This window comes from Anabrus simplex, chromosome 2, assembly GCF_040414725.1.
Source record: "Anabrus simplex isolate iqAnaSimp1 chromosome 2, ASM4041472v1, whole genome shotgun sequence".
Taxonomy (NCBI): domain Eukaryota; kingdom Metazoa; phylum Arthropoda; class Insecta; order Orthoptera; family Tettigoniidae; genus Anabrus; species Anabrus simplex.
Window position 1 is genome coordinate 1,149,380,099 of NC_090266.1, and position 21,937 is coordinate 1,149,402,035.

Consider the following 21,937-nt stretch of genomic DNA (forward strand, 5'->3'; position numbering starts at 1 on the left):
GAATGGAGAGTTGCTATAGTAGCCCTTGTATATAAAGGAAAGGCTGAGACATAAAGCTGAAAATTACAGGCCAGTCAATTTGACATGCATTGCATGTACGCTTTGGGAAGGCATTCTTTCTGATTATATAAGACATGTTTGCAAAATTAATAACTGGTTTGATAGAAGGCAGTTTGAGTTTAGGAAACGTTATTCCACTGAAGCCCATCTTGTAGGATTCCAGCAAGATATAGCAGATATCCTGGATTCAGGAGGTCAATTGGACTGTATCCCGACTGACCTGTCTAAGGCATTTGATAGGGTAGATCATGGGAGACTACTGGCAAAAATGAGTGCAATTGGACTTGTCAAAAGCGTATGGACCCTGTTGGATCACGCATTACATTTATGATTCGCCTTTCTAACAGACCATATTGCTTTCATTCTTTCGCTGTGTGCCTGTTTTCTTTCTTCTGACCACTTAGTCCCTGATCTTTTAGGGACTTCATTCTCCGGCTTTACTACCCATCTATGTATCTTGTGATGGTAAACGTTTCTGTCCACTATTTCTGATGGTTCAATCTGGGCCTTTTCCAGATCATTTTTGACACCTTGTATCCATGGTATGTTCTTCAGTTTTTCAGTATATGTCAAAATCTTGTGGGTTAGCCTTGAATACCACAGTCTGTGAACGTGCCCATAGAATTTCAGTCTTCGTTTCCTGACGTCTGCGGCAAGGTTAGACAGTCTTTCCGTAGCTTTGCGAGATTTGAGTCTATACCCTTCTTCCTTTTTATCTGGGCCCAGAATTTTCCTCAAGATCTTCCTTTCCTCCTTCCTTCCTTCCTTCCTTTCCACATCACTTTTTTATTAAGAACCAAGATTTCACTTGAATACAGCACTTCATGTTTAATCACCATATTATAATGTTTGATTTTTGTATGTATGGACATGCATTTCTTGTTGTAGATGTCACAGGTTCTCCAATATGCTCTTTTGAGTTTTTGTAATCGAACTTTCTGTGCTTCCTTTTCCAACCCTGTTGGTTCTAGGATCTTACCGAGATATTTAAAGTATGGAACTCGTTTGATGTGTCCATATTTTGTTTCTAATTCCTGAATGTCGAATTTAGTGCAAATAAACCTGGTCTTCTCGAATGAGATTTTTAGTCCAGTTTTCTCAGCGCATTCCTTGAGGATTTCAATCTGTTTGATTGCTGAAATATCACTGTCTGTTAGTATCGCTAGGTCATCTGCGAAAGCTAAACAACTGACCGTAATGTCATCGTTCTTTCGGCCAAGTTGAATGGGTTTCCAGTGCTTCTGAACTTTTAATTCCTTCTCCCATTCCCAAATGACTTTGTCTAGAACAAGGTTGAAAAGCAGTGGTGACAGTCCGTCACCCTGTCGCAAGCCGGTCTTAATGGCAAAGGGCTCCGATACTTCACCCATGAATTTCACTTTTGGTTTTGTGTCCGTGAGTGTTTCCTTGATGAGTCTTAATGTCTTTGGGTCAAGCCCTTCTTCTTCTAAGATGTTAAAGAGAGACTGTCGATCAACCGAATCGTACGCTTTCTTGAAGTCGACGAAACTAAAAATAATCGGAGAGTTTTGGGTTGCTCTATATTTCAATATCGTCTTCAAGTTAAAAATTTGTTCAACACAGGACCGCCCAGGTCGGAAACTGGCTTGATATTCTCCAATTTTTTGTTCAAGCTGTTCTTGTACTCTTTGAAGAAGACATGCGGAGAGAATCTTGCAGGTGATTTGAATGAGAGAAATCCCTCTGTAGTTATTTACATCGGTTTTGTCACCTTTCTTGTGTACCGGATGGATAAGTGCACATTTCCGTTCTTCAGGTAGCTTTTCTTTTTTCCAGATGTCTGTGATTATTAGTGTGAGCTCCTCAAGTGTATTTGGGCCTATGTTCTTTAAGAGTTCTGCAACCAAGCCATCTTCTCCAGGTGCCCTGTTATTTTTGAGTCTGAAGATATGTCTCTGGATTTCTTCTTTGGTAGGTGGTGGAGATTCAGGGTTAATGTGTACAGGAGTTTCTTTGGGCCATCGTAATGCTGGGTCCAGGCAATTGAGTAATTCAGAGAAATATCGAACCAACTCCTTACAATTACCCTGGTTAGACAGCGCGAGTTTTCCGTCTTGTTTTCGGAAGCATAAATTCTGTGGGGTGTATCCACGGATTCTTTCTGCGAAAGTCCTGTAGAAGTCTCGCATATTGTGATCTCGGAAATCTTTTACTATAGATCCCAGTTGGTCCTTCATCTATCTCCTCTTCGTTTACCTGATTACTTTTGACGTTTCCTTCCTTGTCTGAAGATAGTGTTGTTGAGCCTCGAGCGACTTCTTACAGTTGTATTTCTGAAAGGCTCTCTTCCGCTTTTCCAGTGCTTCTTCATGTGCATAGTCCCACATCCCACCGAGGGTGTTTCGTAGTATTCTTCAATGGAATCGTCTCTTCAGCTCTTGTAATGATCTTGTCATGGAACTGTTGCCAGGTGTCCGCCTTTTCCTTTTCCCATTCTTCTTTTATGTTAGTTTCCTTTATCTTTTTCATGTCAAACTTCTGAAGATGAGATTTCTACATGTAGTGGATGCTTTTTGGGGTAAATTTCACTTTGATACGCACTAAATAGTGGTCAGAATCAATATTAGCTCCTCTTCGAACTTGCACATCATGAATTTCTTTCTGTAAAGGATGTGTGATGGCTACATGGTCAATCTGATATTCTCCAAGAGATTGTAAAGGTGATCTCCAGGTCTTCTGTTTTCGAGGATGCTTCCTCAGAGAGGTGGACATTACCTTCAGGTTGTTCTGTTGACACAGCTCAGTAAGTCTCATGCCATTCTTGTTGGTGAATTTATGAGCTGGGTATTTGCCTATGGTCTTTTGGTATTCTTTTTCCCTACCAATCTGTGCATTGAAATCACCTAGCAATATCTTTGTATCTTCTCTGGGGACTGCTGCCAAGATTTTTTCGAGATTAGACCAGAATTGTTCTACTTTCTGCAACTCCTCCTTATTTTCAATGTTCGTGGGGGCATGTACATTAATTAATGTGTATCTTTTGTTCGCACATTGTACGTGCATCGTCATTACTCTATTACTTATGGAAGTGACTTCTTTTATCGAATCAACTATGCTTTTGTGAACTACAAAAGCCATGCCCAAAAGAGGGGTGCCACCTCTTCCTATTCGTTTGTCTGTTTTACTTTTGAAAATACGATAATTACCATAGTTTAGTATGTTTTCATCCGTAAGGCGTGTTTCCTGAAGAGCTAGTATCTGTATCCTTTGTCGATCTAGTTCTGATGTTAAGGTGTGTAGTTTGCCTGGTTGTAGTAACGTGTTAATGTTGAAGGTCCCGATGTATGTGGGTTTCTTTGATGGTAGTTTGCCAGAGAACTCCGACTTTCTCTGTGATCGTGGTAGCCCAGGTCCCCCAGAATCCGAAGACCTGGTTGCCGTCCATGGACGGGTGGATTGCTTACCACCTGGGGTAATTCTGTAATTACTCTCACGAATCATAATTGCTTGTAATCAAGGATTAGTCCAGTGTTTCCACTGAGAGTTTAGGACCAGGGATTGCTAGTTCCTGGAATGTAATTTGTACAGCTGTACCTACTAGGTAAACAGACACTGACCACATTGCTGCTCGATCCAAGTGAGACGCGAAGTGGATTTGATTTTTGGTTCTTCCGCCCTCTCTGCCATTGAGAAGTAAGTCCTCCTCTGCCATCCAAGCCGTTGACCACAGTTCTATTAACCTCAGTTGATCCGCGAGTGTTTATTTGACTAGGTCTTATTCGCACCTGTTTTGTATATCTACAGGAAACTTCCCCTATTAGCCATTGGGACGTGCCATGTCGGGGTTGAGAGCCCCACCCCAGTGTCTCATGCAGGGTTATGCTTAGCTTGTACTTAGTTCGGAACTAACCCCCCAAGTGAACTGACCAGGTAATAATGTAGTATGTTGTCCAGTAGAGAAGTGTCGCATTGCCGGTCATAAATATGGCTGACAATAGTGGCCGGCTGTGTGACCTAGGTAACGCCGAGAATATAAAGAATAGTGCATATCTTATTCAAGGTTTCTATGGAAATAATGACAAAGGAAACCAAAAAGGGGCAGTTAGGTCAAAAGTGTTATTCAGATATACGGAGTGACCTCTAGATAGTGTTATCTATGGAATAATTGCCGCAATTACCACGATAGCGGACATTTATGGCACAAAATTCATATTAAATATTACCCCAAAAACACTATTATACAAGAACAAAATCACAAGATAACACACACTTTTAGCACCAAAAGTTAAACCACTATTATTTCTCGGAAGCCACAAACAAAGTACAGTTCTTCTGTATAAGCCGATACAAGACGCAGCACCATTATACATGATCTTACCCACTGGGCATGGAATAATAATAATAATAATAATAATAATAATAATAATAATAATAATAATAATAATAATAATAATAATAATAATGATGAGCTCGATAGCTGCAGTCGCTTAAGTGCGGCCAGTATCCAGTATTCGGGAGATAGTAGGTTCGAACCCCACTGTCGGCAGCCCTGAAAATGGTTGTCTGTGGTTTCCCATTTTCACACCAGGCAAATGCTGGGGCTGTACCTTAATTAAGGACACGGCCGCTTCCTTCCTAGTCCTAGCCCTTTCCTGTCCCATCGTCGCCATAAGACCTATCTGTGTCGGTGCGACGTAAAGCAACTAGCAAAAAAAAATACAATAATAATAATAATAATAATAATAATAATAATAATAATAATAATAATAATAATAATAATAATAATAATAATAATAATAATAACAACATAATAATAATATATAATAATATAATACTCTTCAAATCCCTCTCCTGCCACTGACCTGTAGTCATTGATATACACTAAAACCCCATTATTGCTCTCTTCAAGGGACTGTGGTTTAAACGCATAACAAGTGGGACAGTACTATAGATAAGAAATGATTTGTGAGGTGGGAAAACGATTGGAAAACAATATCTTAGTAATGTATTTTATTATTGCTGTATTTTATTGTATTGTATTATTATCATTGTTATTATTATTACAGCACAGCACATTACTGTTCATTACTGTAATTCCGATGCAAAATGCAAATTTTATCTCACTTCCTACTTAAAAAGACTTTGATTGATGCTTGTTGAGTGTGGTATTACTGCTGTGAATGATTACTTTTTCTATGCTGCTTACAACAATTGATACGCCACTACGAATAAGAGTGATTATGTAATTTCAGAGCAGACTGATGGCTCCGAGAGCTTCATTTCGTGTGGGGACATTTTCATCCGCAGATTTAATTTCCTCATCACTGCCTTCAAAATCTGCAGCATGATCCGCAACCATATTGTTGACATCATGGATTTCTGATGTCACTAGACCACTGTCAAATGACACAAAATCCTCCAAGTTAATATCTCCTGACTTCTCCCGTACAGCAGCCCAATCCTCATCATTATCAGTTGTCACAGGAGCATTTGTTTCACTGGGTGTTGCACCATGCCATTAAATTATTTAAAAAAAAAAGATAATTAAGCCCCTGGCGAAATGAAAGTATTTTACACAAAACTGAAAATCCACAGTCTGTTTCAAGTCAACCGATGGATTTGGAATGACCGAGCTCGATAGCTGCAGTCGCTTAAGTGCGGCCAGTATCCAGTATTCGGGAGATAGTAGGTTCGAACCCCACTGTCGGCAGCCCTGAAAATGGTTTTCCATGGTTTCCCATTTTCACATCAGGCAAATGCTGGGGCTGTACCTTAATTAAGGCCATGGCTGCTTCCTTCCCACTCCTAGCCCTTTCCTGTCCCATCGTCGCCATAAGACCTATCTGTGTCGGTGCGACATAAAGCAACTAGCAAAAAAAAAATTTAAAAAAATTTGGAATGGGATGAATGACACCCGTAACTAGCACTGCGGAAAAGAATTGTTCTAGCTGGTGAGGCCTGTTACGCTCCAGGGCAATGATTAATGAATGACAAATGAAATGAAAACCCATTAAATTAAACTAAATGATTGCGGAGAGTGTTGCTGGAATGAAAGATGACAGGAGAAACCGGAGTGCCCGGAGAAAACATGTCCCACCTCCACTTTGCCCAGCACAAACCTCTCATTGAGCGACAGGGGACTGACCCACCGGAGCAGCCAACGTTCTACAATCTGTGCAACAGCAGGGCTTGTTTTATACAGAAGACCAACAAAATACAGTATCCTTATCTAACAACGTTACCTTGAAAAACCCTGCTTTATTAAAGCAATTGGCAATGGTCTGCGCTTCAATCTCTTCCCATGCAACACAGATGATATTCATTGCTTCCAATAAGGTGATGCAGTTTTTGGCACCACTGTCAATGCACTGAAGATATCGTAGAAAAATGCACTTCTGACAGAAATGCTTGAGCACTTTTATGACCCCCTGGTTCATTGGTTGGAATTTACTGGTTGTGTTGGTAGGCAGGAATGCTAGTTCTACATTTTTCATATTCACATGTTTCGGGTGAGCTGAACAGTTGTCGACAAAAAGCAGGATTTTGCGATTGGCTTTTACCATTTTGTGGTCCAATTCTTTGAGCCAGTTAACAAACAAGTCATTAGTCATCCAGGTACATGCTTGATTTTTATATTCACAAGGCAGATGTTTAATATATTTAAAACATCAGGGTCTAGCTGATTTCCCCAACATTCACAAGGTAATTTTTCCGATCCATCGGCATTTGCAGCAACAACGACAGTTACCCTTTCCTTCTCACCATGACATTTCTCCCCTTTGAACACATATGACTTCTCAAGCATTAGCTTAAAGAATAAGTCACATTCATCTGCATTAAACATGTTGCGTGGTGCATAATTTTTAATGAGTCTAGGTAGCACTTCACTTTGCTATTCCTTTACATCACTCTCCCTAACTGACTTTGATTCGCCACTGACTTGACAATATACTGTGCCATGTCTTTGTTTAAATCTATCAAGCCAACTACTCAAAGCACTAAAGTCTGTATTTAATTTGCCTGCTATTTCTTGTGCTTTTTCGGGTATGACTGGGCCGCTTAATGGGATTGAAGCCTCACAGGATTGCTGAATCCATTCAATAAGAATTTCCTCAACATCTTCATATTTTCCAGGTCTCACTACTTTATATTTGCAACCACCTATCGCTGCGTCGGTAATAGCGTTCCTAATTTTCATTAATGTTCTTAATCTGGATGAAGGGATACCCACAGATTCAGAAAAATCCTTTCGATTCAGTGTAGAATTTTTGTTGTACTTATGGAGAATTTGTAGTCTTTAACTTATACAGAGAAATTTACGCTTCGCCATTTTGTACTATTCACAATTGCACTGGCAAGCGTTCAGATAACAACTAATAAGACTAGACAGAAATGAGCTGTACTGACAGGTAGACTCGAGTATTTAATCCCTTTCCAGGAAAGGCAACTACCATTAGGTAAAATTTCGACACAGTTGGCGGAGGGTCTCCCCACTCAGGGTGTGGAATTCCTTTCAGCTACTTGAACTATAATGACCTCCAGTACAGGGAGACCAACAAGATTTTCACCATGCCATTTAAAATGTCTCAAATAGAGTACACTGCTTTTTTTACCATTTATACAGAATTTCCCCTTTTTTTCTCGACATGGAAAAAGCGCCATAAGCAGAATTTAGAAGCATTATACGAGTAACAGGGTAAAATTATGCAGTATTATATATGAGCCGTCCAGGGACCCTACAAATAGAGTGTAGTACATGGGACAGCGTTATAAGCAGGGGCGTAATAATGGGATACCGGCCCCCATGGTGTAGGGGTAACGTGCCTGCCTCTTACCCGGAGGCCCCGGGTTCGATTCCCGGCTAGGTCAGGGATTTTTACCTGGACCTGAGGGCTGGTTCGAGGTCCACTCAGCCTGCGTGATTAGAATTGAGGAGCTATCTGACGGTGAGATAGAAAGCCAAGAATAACGGCCGAGAGGATTCGTCGTGTTGACCACACGACACCTCGTAATCTGCAGGCCTTCGGGCTGAGCAGCGGTCGCTTGGTACGCCAAGGCCCTTCAAGGGCTGTAGTGCCATGGGGTTTGGCGGGGGTAATAATGGGATTTTACTGTATCCAGTAGACTGAAATTACTTGAAATGAATCTAAAGCTTCCACGGTACGTAGAGTTATTAAGTTCTTCTTCCGGGTTAAACCATGTTGTTGTTCTCTGTACATTCCGTATAGTTTGCCAATGTTTTGAATACATTGCAGTATTCTTTGTCATTCACAAATGTAAAGAGGTTGAAACCGGTCCTGTACATTAATAAGACAAAATAAAGTATTGATTAGGTAGAAGCTTCCTATCTTTACATTTGTGAATATCAACTATCAAAATAAGGACATGAAACTAATAGATTATGATATTCTTTGTCATGGGCATGGCAACTGAAATACCCCTACACGATCCAAAGTAATCAGTCGTCCAGGCAGCTAATCAACTACGAGAGTACTTACTGTCCTTGACCTATCCTTCTCTCTCTGGCCGACATAAGCCCATAGCGTTCTTGTGAGAATTCTGGAACATATGTGTCACAGCCAGGTAGTTGGGTTTGCCAGTGGTATTATGTAACTTAAGATTCATCCTGTATGTTTATGTTGTAGCCTGCATCTTTTAATCTATGTGTAATAGACATCCAAGAATTGTGGATTTTGTATCCTTCTTTTAAATTCATATTGCTCAGGTGTTTCTTAATTTCGAAAGCCTCATAGATTTTCCTTTCAAGATTCCAAGGGCTAGTGCTAAGATCATGGTCCTGTCGAATGAAATTTCGTGTCTTGTTTCATAGGAATGCTTGGCTAGAGCTGAAATATCTGTATCTTGGTTCTTGGTGTGCTGAATATCTTCTTTACGTCGGGTAGGAATTAAACGCTTTGTTTCGCCTACATAACTCTTATTGCAGCCACATTCAATACGGTAGATGCCAGGAGCCTGTAATTCCATTCTCTCTTTCACTGGTGGCAGATGACGGGTTAATTTCCAGCATGATTGATGATCGTGTCTGTAGTATTTCTGATGTAAGGAAGTATCACTGTTTTCAGATGGATTAGTTCTTCCTCACCCTTGCTTTCTTCTACGGCAGCCTTTGCTTTGTTTTCTTATAATTTTCTAAAAACTCATTGGATGTTATTGAGCGAATAGCCATTTCTCATTAGGGTTCCCATGAGATGTTCTTTCTCTTCTCCAAAGTGTTCTGCATCCGATATCGCTATGACCCTGTTAATCAATGATTTTAATAATGTTACTGGCTTTAGGTTCCACTAACTAATTTTGTGGTTTTTGGAGACGCCGAGGTGCCGGAATTTAGTCCCGCAGGAGTTCTTTTACATGCCAGTAAATCTACCGACACGAGGCTGACGTATTTGAACACCTTCAAATACCACCGGACTGAGCCAGGATCGAACCTGCTAAGTTGGGGTCAGAAGGCCAGCGCCTCAACCATCTGAGCCACTCAGCCCGGCAATCAATGATTTTAGAACAGCCTATTTTGTGATGGGTGGTGGTAAGGAGAGACATGCAGGTACCTATCAGTCTATGTGGGATTCCTGTATACTGCATGATTCAGAGTCCCATTGGTGTTATATTTTATTACGACATCCAGGAACAGTAGTTTTCCATCTACCTCGATTTCCATGGTGAACTGAATATTCACATGAACTGAGTTGAGATGATTGAGAAATAACTGCAGGTTATTGCCCTCATGAGGTCAAATGATGAAAGTGTCGTCCACATAGCGGAGGAAGCATTTTGGTTTGAGGGTAAATGTGACTGAGGCTTTCTGTTCGAAGTGTTCCATATACATGTCTGCAAATATTGGAGATAGCGGTGCTCCCATCGCAGCCCTTCTGTCTGTTCATAGAACTCCCCGTTGAAGTAGAAATATGTGGTGTTAAGGCATTCTTTGGCTAGTGTTGACAGGTTTTCTGGCAGTTTCTGGTCTAATAGCGTAAATACTTCTTTTAGTGGCACCTTGGTGAAAAGTGATGTGATGTCAAAACTTACTAATAAGAATTTGGTTTACGTCGCACCAACACAGATAGGTCTTATGGCGATGTGGAACTTACTAATAAGTGCATAGTTTTGATGGACTGATCCTTAAGGAGATGGATAATATGTCAGGAGTTCTTAACGTAGCTATTGGTGTGTCCTGTATGTGGCTGGAGTAGTATGACTAGGTAATGGGTGATATCGTGTGTCGGAGACACGAGTGCTCACTATAGGTTGCAGTGGTATGCCTTCCTTATGGATTTTTGGGAGGCCATACAGTTTAGGAGGTATCGTGTCTGAGGAAATCGGTCTCTTCGGTATTTAAACTGTAATATTGGAATTTTTTACTAATCTGTGGAGTTTGTTCTTAATACAGTTCATAGAATTCCTTATATTCCTGTATGTAGAATTGGTGAGTAATTGCTATATTTTAAGTGTGTAATCAGTGCATCATTATTACTGTAGCATTGCCCTCGTCTGCAGGTAGGATTATCTGTATCTTAACATAGTGTTTCCAAGGCATGAATTTCTTCTTTGGTCTGGTTACATGGTGACGGTTTTGCGGCCTTCAGTAGACATGATGTATCCTGTCCAATCTCTTCAGCATATTCGGTAGGGAGGTGTTAGATTGTAATTTCAACTTTACATATTATTTCTTCCACTGGTATCCTAATAGGTGCTACTGCATAGTTAAGTTCATTTTTCAAGACCGAAATAGTAGGTTCACTGAGCGGCTTGTCCGTGAGATGTAACTATTTAATTCTTCGGTTGTGCTTCAGGCGCTTTCAGTTTCTGTAGGAGGCAGTCAAATTTCTTGTTTTGTTTAGTGGTGGCTAATTCCAGTGCACGTTAAGATTGTGTGTTGCTGATGCTGTCTAACATGGTTCAGTCAATGCAAGATAATCTGCCAGCAAGTTTCAAATGGAGGCGAAATAATTTACTGTTCAGGTGGTCCAGAGTCTGTCTGGTGTCACTTATCCATTCCCTGAGAAGTTTAATGCTGGTTTCGTGACGAATACAGTCTGTCCATCGGTTCATGGTGTGATATTTGAGTCTCGCACATGCTAGTATAATGCTGTTGTTCCTCCAGAATTTCATGAAGGTGAGTCGAGCCAGCTAGTTACTCATATTCTTACGAACGTTGTCTAACTGCCTAGTAACTTTAAGAATATCCTCCTCATATATGATTCGTATCTTAGATGTGATGCTTCCATGGTATGTAGAGTTATGAAGTTCTTCTTTTGGGTTAAACCGTGTTGTTGTTTTCTGTACATTTAATGTTCTAAAGTTTACCTAATTGAATACCCCTATTGTTAGTATAGCAGCCACATTTAATGTTGCACTATCTGGCATCAAAGAAAATGGAAGAATGCATGGAATTTGGGTAATGGGAAGGGTTACAATATAGGATTTTAAGGTGAATTAGGGTACTGCTCTACGATGCCTACAATGTTTCAGAATTTTGGAAGTTGCTTTTGTCTTTACATGTACCTAGTATACTGCATGACTCTAATGATTATAACTATAAACAAAGCCACTCACGTGTTATTCAGAAAAAGCCCCCACACCCAAAAAAGGACGAGGTACATTGTGACCTCACAACTCAGAAGTATTTCCAGTGGTGTGGTCAGAGACTACAGAGGAGTCAGCAGCAGCCATATAGAGGCACAAACAGAAGATAGAGAAGAAGAGACACATAAGGAAACCTGAAGCTCCTCATTCACAAATGAGGATATTTTCAGAGAAATCCAACTGCTTCAGCAAGGAAAAGCAGCAGGTAGTGATCAAATTACTAGGGAGGTATTAAAGACAATGGGGTGACACATATTGCCTTATTTAAAATTTCTCTTTGACTATGTCATAAAAAATAGCGTAATACCAAAGGAATGGAAGGAATCTATAATAGTGAGTTTAATAGCAAAGTACACCAGAAGGGTTTGTGAAGATAAAAATTTGTTCATGAGCAACCAGTATGGACTTAAAAAAGAATTTTCTTGTGAGGCAAAAACTGGTGGGATTTCAGCAGGACATATCAGAGAGTGGAATATGGAATATTGTTTTAAAAAACTGGAGGGAATAGGATTGGACATAAGGGTTATACGGTGGATAAGAACATTTCTTAATTCAAGAGTTCAGAAAGTCAAAGTAGGAAATCATGTATCACAGGAAGAGAAAGTATAATCGGTCCATTACTTTTCTTAATATACGCAAATGATTCAGGGAATGATATAACATCAAAAATAAGATTGTATGCAGATGATGTAATTGTTTATAGGGAAATAAATAACATTGAGGACTGTTCAGAATTACAAAGGGACCTTGACAGTATCCAACAATGGGTTGAAAAGAATAATATGAAGGTTAATAGAGGCAAATCAACTGTTTTATATATATATTGCACTGTGAGTTTTATCTCCCCCTGCCTCAACGAACTTGATATGTGCGGCGCTCCTTGTGAGCTCACTGAAATTTATTGTAATTAGTTGTGCGTGTTTCTGTCTATCTTGGCCATTGAGATGTTGTAATAAATGTGTTCGCTCCGTATTCCTCACTTATGGCTCCATGGGCAAGGAATTCATTACGTCCTGGGGTGTCCCTGTTCTCGCCTTTCTCTTCGTATGTCGATCTTCTGCCATGCCACTTCGCGCGTGCTTACCCCCTCCCGGCTTCTCCGAGAGAGGGGGCGTGCTGACGTTGGTCTTGAGTCCTGTGTTGGTAGGATGATGGGAGGAACTAGGAACTAGGATACGGATATGTAAAGCCATGTATCTGGCGACTTTAGTTTGTGAACTCACAACAGAGCACAGCAGAGATATTATTGAGTAATGAACTTGAAGTGTTATGGCCCTTAATTTCTATGTTTCTTGTATCATAAGCTATTGGTGGCCACTAGAGCCTACGTTATCGATATTAGTTTGTAATCAAGGTAGGAGCCAAGGAAAGAGCTCACGCAAATGATATGAAGGTTCCAGAATGTTCTGGGTGTTTAGTTCGAGAAGCGATGTTTTACGTTTGCTATAGTACCCGAAAGGGGTGTTAACTTTAGATGAGGTAGCTGGTGAACTGTGTATACGTAGCAGCCTAGTTGTGATATGTTTGAAGTTTGAAATTTATATGGTACCAAGTCGAATAGTTTTGTTCAAGTTAGACCTCTAGTAAGAGGAGAGGATTACCTTTCTGTTTTACTTAAAATGAATCATGGAAACGAGTCAAAACCTTCCTTTTAACCATGTTAGTTCCCAAGCGCTTCCGAATATGTTTGTTCTTAATTGTGTGTAAAATAAATGTTCTAGTCAAGCTGTTCGAAACTTTGTCTTGACATCATACCTCTGGGTTGGACCTTACGTTTATTAATCCAGATCCCTGGCCCGCTCTCCTTTGGGTCGTCCTGCCGGTAGAGTTACGGCACATATATAAAAATGATATTTGTTCGGGGCATCAACCCTTATGGATATCTTGCCCCTACTGGCACCATATTGTATGAACCTGCGTGTAACAGGAATGGCGGTAGTGTAGAATGTTGTGTGTGAGGAAAGGAAAATTAAGGACATCACAAACACCCAGTCCCCAGGCCAGGGATATTAATCATTACAATTTTAAAACCCTGACCCGGCTGGGAATCGAACCCGGGGCCGCCGGGTGACAGGCGGAAACATTGCCCCCTACACCACGGGGCCAGACAAATCAACTGTTACAACATTTACAAACAGGAGCTTAAAATCTGAATTTCAATATACTTTGGATGGGGTAACTGTCCCAAAATTTGGCAAGTGCAAATACTTAGGTGTGAGATTTGAAAGTAATTTGCACTGGAAGGGTCGTGTTGATGACATTGCTGAGAAAGCATACAGATCGTTACATGTCATTATGAGACTACTTAAAGGATGCAACAAAGAATTAAAAGAGAAAAGTTACTTAAGTATGGTTCATCGATTATTGAAATATGCAAACAGTGTTTGGGATCCTCACCAGGAAACCTAATAAGAGAAACAGATGGCATGCAGAGGAAAGCAGCAAGCAAGATTTGTAACAGTGGATTTCAGGAGAAAAAGTAGTGTATCAGAGATGTTAGAGAATCTTGGGTGGGAAACTGTAAGTAAGAGAAGGGAGAAAACTAGACTTGTAGGATTATATAAAGCCTAGACAGGCGAGTGCTTCCATCCCCAGTGCAAATTACTTTCAAATCTCACACCTAAGTATTTGCACCGGAAGGGTCATATTGATGACATTGTTGGGAAAGCATACAGATCATTACATGTCATAATGAGGCTACTTAAAGGATGCAACAAAGAATTAAAAGAAAAAAGTTACTTGAGTATGGTTCGTCCATTATTGGAATATGCAAACAGTGTTTGGGATCCTCACCAAGAATACCTAATAAAAGAAATAGATAGTGTGCAGAGCAAAGCAGCAAGATTTGTAACAGGGGATTTCAGGAGAAAGAGTAGTGTATCAGAAATGTTAAAGGAACTTGGTTGGGAAACTTTAAGTAAAAGAAGAGAGAAAACTAGACTTACAGGATTATATAGAGCCTATAGGCCTACAGGAGAAGAAGCACGGGGAGATATCCGTGAGAGGCTTCAGTTGGAAAATAATTATATCGGCAGGACTGACCACAAATATAAAATTAGAAGGAATTTTAGCAGAAGCGATTGGGGTAAATTTTCATTCATTGGGAAGGGTGTGAAGAAGTGGAACAGTTTACCAAGGGTAGTGTTTGATCCTTTTCCAAAATCTGTACAGATATTCAAGAAGAGAATAAACAGCAACAGAGAAAATAAATGAAGTGTTAGAGGGCATTTGACCAGTGCAGGTTATTGTAAATAAAAAAAAATGTGTGTGAATAAATTAATTCCATCCCCTGGTCTAAGGAGTTTGGACAGCCAAAGTAGGGGACTGCCTGTAGGGGTGAAGTACAGTGGGGACTTCGAGGGCCCTGGGACCGCTACGGTAGCTGTGAAGGCCCTTCAGGAACTCTGAAAAGTGGTGGCAAAAGGGGCTCTGGTTAAGACGCAGCAGGTCGTTATGCTACTTAGGATCCAGAACGGGTAAAAAAAAAAAAGTAAATAAATAAATGCAATGTAAATATTAATGTTATACCAGTTTTATAGTATCATTTGAAGCAATTCCACATACTGTATATCAGTTGACTATATTTGTAAGTAGTACAGGAGATATTATAATTAGAATTTTGTAAACAATATAAATTTATTAAGGATGAGCTGTGTGTTTAATAGAAAACATTGTTAGCGTAAATTGTATAATATTGTATTATAGGAAAAATTTTCTTCTCTTGTTAATTTAATATTTAGTGCTTGACAATAATGTATTTTAGTGTACCATTTGCCACCGAGGTAGACACCTCATTTGCAAATAAAGAGATTTTGATTTTGATTTGATTTTGATATAGAGATTGGACAGCCGAAGTAGGGGACTGCCTGTAGGGGTGAAGTACAGTGGGGACTTCGAGAGCCCCGTGACTGCTACGGTAACTGTGAAGGCCGTTCAGGAACTCTGAAAAGCGGTGGAAAAAGGGGCTCTGGTTAAGACACAGCAGATCGTTATGCTAGTTAGGTTCCAAAATGGTAAAAAAAAAATAATGTAAAATTTTAATCATATAGCAGTTGTACAGTACGGTATTATTTGAATTAATTCCACATACTGTATATGAGTTGAATATGTTTGTAAGTACAGAAGATATGAGTGGAATTTTATAAGCAATATAAATTTATTACGGATGAACTGCGTGTTTAATAGAAAAATTGTTAGTGTAAATTGTATAATACTGTATTCTAGGAAAATGTTTTCTTCTCTTATTAATTTAAAATTTAGTCTTGATAATAATGTATTTTAGTGCACCATTTACCACCGAGGTAGACACCTCATTTTCAAATAAAGTGATTTTGTTTTGATTTGATTTGATTTGATAGAAGAGTAGGCCTAAACAACAAGAAAATATTGATATAATTACTGACCTCAGCATACACTTGATAAGCAGTAGGCCTAAGGGAATTTAAAATTTAACAAAATAATATTTTTAAACCCAGTCAGAATGCAGAAGTATAAAGGAATAATGTAACCCCAGTATGGAATTATCTTCCGAGCAATAATTATGAAAAAGCTTTCTTCTACACTGAGAGCAAAACTCCAATTGGGAAGCATAGCAACCAACCCCATACATTGAAAATGACACAGTTAAATCTCCAGATGAACTGCTGGAAGCACATTTCAAGACACTACCAACAGAATTGTATCCTTTATAATTCTCAACATGAAACTAGAACATCTCATATCTCAGGTCATGGCAGGGAAAAATACCCTCAGTTGATCAGACTATATCTACTCACATGTAACATGTCACCATACTGGAGTGATTGCTGAGTAAAGTATTGTTGCTGGCTTCTTACCAAAGCAACTGTGGTTCGAATCCTGGAAAATGCATGTGGAAATTTCTGATTTGAAAGTCATGTTACTGCGGTTCACATTCCATGCAAAACTTGGAGGTCATGTGGCTATGACCACAATCAACAGTCAGATAAAACTGGAAGGCTGGTAGCTTTGCATGTAACTGTGTACATCTATCAATTTATTCATTACACTCTACACAAGATTTCCCTTCATATGCATGCTTATCCTTATTCCATTGACTTCATTTTTCCCTCTCCAATAATTTAATTAACTTAATTTCATTAATATAGGGCGAGTTGGCCATGCAGTTAGGGGAACGCAGCTGTGAGCTTGCATCCGGGAGATAGTGGTTTTCTGTCGTTTCCCATTTTCACACTAGGAAAATGCTGGGCTGTTCATTAATTAAGGCCACAGCCGCTTCCTTCCCACTCCAAGGCCTTGCTTAATCCAATGTCGCCATAAGACCTATCTGCATCGGTGCGACATAAAGTAAATTGGAATCATTTATTATGATTATTATAATTTCTTAATGGATGTCAGCATCCACAAATTTAATTTACGTCAGGTCTTTCAGCATATAAAAAGCAAAGCCATCTCTGTACAAAACATCAAGGCCCTTGGTGGAGTGGAAGGTAAAAGCTTCCACTTTCTGTTGTTATTGTTTAAAGGGGCCTAACATCTAGGTCAACAGCCAACCATTTTCTGGAACCTCAGCACCAAGTGGGATGGAGTAATTAGATCTATGCCTGACTGCCTTTGCTCGCAGGAATTAACTTGTACTCAGTGTACTGAGTGAACCTCAGGGCCATGTGCTGCTTCAGAAGTGGAAATCCTGTTCCTTATATTTTTCGACTTCCTAAGGGGGAATCAAACCCACGTCCTTCTGGGTAAACTGAGCACTCATTTACCGCCTTGGCTAGACAGCCCTTTCTTTCAGCATATAGAATATTCAATGTTGAGAAGTAGTTAGCAGATATACCACCAGGGACCGAAAATCACAGTGTGTCATTTCATGTTGTTGTTCCCAGTCCAATGTATACCGGTATCACTATGAGTTCAGTTCCAGTTCAATTCTGCAAGGTCAACAAGATTACACTACAGGAAACTTCCTAAAGTAACAAAGGACATTCATTAAAGGAGACAGTTGTGTGCAGCAAGTGCCCTAAATTATTATCACATGGAATACCACATAGACACACAAGTTGACTTCTCTTAACCAAAGTTCGGTGTTAACTAATTTATCTGTTATTTAAAAGGAACGTTCTTGTAGAAGTTAAGGGAGCTACTGTATATCTCGAAATATATCATAACTTTATACTGATGAAATACTGTTCTCGTATTTTTAATTTGATTAATTAGACGTAAAACTCATTCAGCAAGTTAACTGTCAATACTAATTTGAATATTATTATTACTTTTAATAGATTATAGGTGTTGTATGGTAAACAAGTCTCTTGAAGAAGGTAAATCCTTACCGTGTGAGAGAAATCTAACACAATTTCAAATATTACTTCTTGTTAGTGTGTTCCAATATAAGAAATATGTTGCTATGGTAACTAAATAATTTGACTTCAAGGAAATGCGTGAATTTGAACTATGCGCCTATTGGCAGTAACCAAAGAATGTGTAAGCAGCCATGTTGCTGCAATGTGTTTACATTAAGTCAGCAGTCTGTTCTATCTAAGAAAACGTATAGAAGAACACTTATTTTAAGATTCCGTGCATGCCAGTTGTATCTAGGAAGCGTAGGAAATTCAATATTCTTTATTATTTTTCTCCAGATCTACAGTAACAATACCCATTTGACCTGTTCAATGAGAAAAATAATAATAACCAGCCTATAGGCCAGGACAAGTTACAATGGAATGAACAACTGTTACTGATATGTGGCCCTTGAACAGTCCCTTCTCGGAGGTCCAGTGACCATGGCATTGCGGCAAACGTCATATGCGATGAACAATGATAAACAGGCAAAATTACAGTGGCAAATCAATTGGCAGTATTAATAAGGCAAATTAAAATGAAATAGAAACTAAAATAATAATACAATAAACAAATTGCCCACGGTCAACTCACTTCCGGAGAGCCGGTAGCCCTTGCAAATGAGAAGCACATAATTAGAAATAAAGTTATAATATAACATCGGCCGTACGGCACATGCAGCTATTGAAAGATCTACACCTCCCATCTGACTGGCCTCGCCGACTCGGCACATTCCGTGTCAGCTATTGTCATATCTCCTGACCCAGTTACTCTGCTGATCCAGCCCCCCACGTTCCAACACTTGAAGTACTTCCTTGTCAAAACAATGCCGTCCTTCTTCGCCAACCAAACAATTAATTTTGCTTAACAAACACACAAATAACCTAAAATTGCCATCCAACTTTCCAATCTCATGCCACCAAGTCCATCTTTTATACATCGTACATTGACTCATCAATCAATTATAATTATGCACCTAAATCAGACTCTTATCCCTCAACTAATTACTCTTCCAAATTACTTTAAAATACCAAGCCATACTCCAATTTAAATCATCATACTTCACTTTTAAATCCAATAAACAACACATCTAACATATACCAACTATCATTACCACAAATATTCACTTTTCTCAGCCTTCTAACACCATCATACTTCACTCTTAAATCCAATAAACAACACCTCAAACATATTCACTTTTCTCAGCCTTATACCACCATATACCATCTAAACTATAAACAAACTTCTCATAATTACACTTCACCATCCTTGAATTCACTAGGCTATACAGGCACCAACCTCCATAGTCACACCTCCAAACCACATTTCACCAATAAATTCACTCTAACTCTTATACTTCTTCTAATTACTTTTCGAAATTACCTTAAAATACCAAACAACGCATTAACTCATCAATCAAATATACTTATCCACTTGAGTCCAACTCTTCTCCTTCAACTAATTACTCTTCCAAATTACCTTAAAATACCAAGCCAGACTCCATATTAGAATTACCATACTTCACTCTTAATTCACTAAACAACACATCTGTCATATACCAACTATCATTACGCCAAATATTCACTTTTCTCAACCTTATATCACCATATACCATCGACACATCAAATTTTGCCATTACGACTCATTAAATTAAACACAAACTCACTTCCTATAAACAAGCGCCACTTATCAATTCTCCTCCCTCTCATCTCTTGAATTCTGCCATTCCCTATTCCATCACTTCTCCATCTCCACACTTAAACATTTCAAAGAGATCCCTCCACACAGATAACATTATCACACTAACAAACTCTCTACATACATTTACCGACTCAATAATATATACCTCCAGCTCCATCTCATCCTCATCCTCTCCCTCAGAATGAACACACCTACTTTCACCATTAACCACCGTTCACTTACATACCAAATACAGCTTCATTTTTGTACTATATACACAAGACACTAGACATTTCAAATACAATTACCTTTTATCAGACAAATCACGCTCAATATCTCTCTAAGCATATATACATTCACACTCTTATTTTCGCTACACTAATCATTTCGAAGGCACTCCATATTACTTACTACTGCCACTTGTCTTTTTGCTTCTCGTAATTACTCCTTCATTAGTTTTGCCCTTTTTGCCCCATAGCTCCTTCAGACTCATGCTTCTCTCTTTTAGTCAAGGCACCCCTTACTTCTGCTCCTTCCCTCCAACCATTATTTTCGATTCGTTTATGCCCACTCGTCCTTTCCTGTGCCTCTTCTTCGATCGCCCCTTCTTGCCTCCTACTTTCTTCTCTCGCGCAGACCTCCATCACTAGTTCATTAATTACTTTCCTGACTTCTTCCATCCTCCTACCATTTACATGTTCATCGACTCTTTTCATGATTGCTTCGGAGGAATCATTCCTACACGGTGCTCCTCTCTTGGTGATACGCACATTTCCCACCTGCACTCCCTCATCTACACTCGTTTCGTCCTTATGTAAATCGTCCTCCATGGATAAAAGTTTCTCTACTCCCCATTCCCGAGACCATTTTCCAATGGACACCACCAGCACTTGGCCTCTAACATAAGCTCTCAACCCTTGCAGTTTTGCCCTCTCTGCCCCAGTCTCTCTTAATCCACATTTTTTCCCGGGGGTTTCCAGCATTTCTGTTTACTATGTCCGGCATCAGTGAGGATATCAACGTGATCTTTATAGGTCTGCATCCCCTCAGCCTTCCTATCCGCTTCACGTCATCTATATGCGTAGGGAATTCGCTGGTACCAAAAAGTTATATATTTAGCAGACAGATGGCAGAGGAAGTTGGTTTGAAAGTCGAGTACGCTTTACTACGCAACCCGCGGGAGTCAATTTTCGAATCCAGTACGCTTTACCAAATACAGTAGAGACAATACGCGACACTTCCAGGTCAAATACAGAGATATAATACGCGACACTTACGGATTTCGCCTTGCTAAAATGGGAGACAATTCGACGGTGGCGCTCCTAGTGACTTGACCTAAACAAATCGCGCTAAATTCAAATATCATTGGAAATGTATATATGGAAATGGATAAATAAATTACGTCGAGAAAGAAAGTGTTATTGAGATATTAACTTCGAAGGTGCTAAAGCAATTCTGGATAAATGAATGAAGAATTATTTAAAAGGTTATTATTCAAAGACTGAAATTAGACATATAAACAAGAAGTGAAATGGACTGGTGTGAAATGGCTTGATCTTTCATTTATGCATTACTTTTTTAGCTTTAGCATTCCTGCCTGAACTCTTACGGTCGGATTTGTCTTTTTTCTCATTTAAAAACATTGTATCATCACATTAAGACACGTGTCAATAAAAATATCGGCACATTCCTCACACATATGATGCAATGAATTAACATTTAATAGCTGGACAATTTTCCTCTTAACATGAAGCCTACTAACAGAAAGATATTCCTTACATATATGATGCAATGAATTAACATTTAATAATAATAATATGCTTTTCGTTTTACGTCCCACTAACTACTCTTTTACGGTTTTCGGAGACGCCGAGGTGCCGGAATTTAGTCCCGCAAGAGTTCTTTTACGTGCCAATAAATCTACCGACACGAGGCTGACGTATTTGAGCACATTCAAATACCACCGGACTGAGCCAGGATCGAACCTGCTAAGTTGGGGTCAGAAGGCCAGCGCTTTAACCGTCTGAGCCACTCAGCCCGGCGAATTATCATTTAATAGCTGGACAATTTTCCTCCTAACATGAAGCCTACAAACAGAAAGATAATCTATAAAATCCCGGCTTTAATCTGAGAAGAGGGATAAAGAAAGAAAAGTATGAAAATGTTGTCAGTAGTATAATAGGACAGTTCGGCGGCCACCACCACCACAGGCTGCCAGAGGCCTCCTCCACTACAGCCAGAGGCCTCCCAGAGGTCTCCTCCACCTCACGCGGGAAATTTGAATTGGTAAACAAAGCCACGTGCTTTTTGACAGCTG

General features: G+C 39.5%; 1 protein-coding gene across 1 annotated transcript in view; it reads right to left on the reverse strand.

The window, feature by feature from the left end:
• LOC136863360 (uncharacterized) overlaps positions 1 to 18,053 on the reverse strand; it is a 411,613-nt gene extending 393,560 nt beyond the window's left edge. Inside the window, exon 1 of the mRNA XM_067139751.2 lies at positions 17,934 to 18,053. The gene's annotated coding sequence lies outside the window, so the exon portion shown is untranslated. The remainder of the gene's footprint in view (positions 1 to 17,933) is intronic.
• Between the last annotated feature and the right edge of the window lie 3,884 nt (positions 18,054 to 21,937).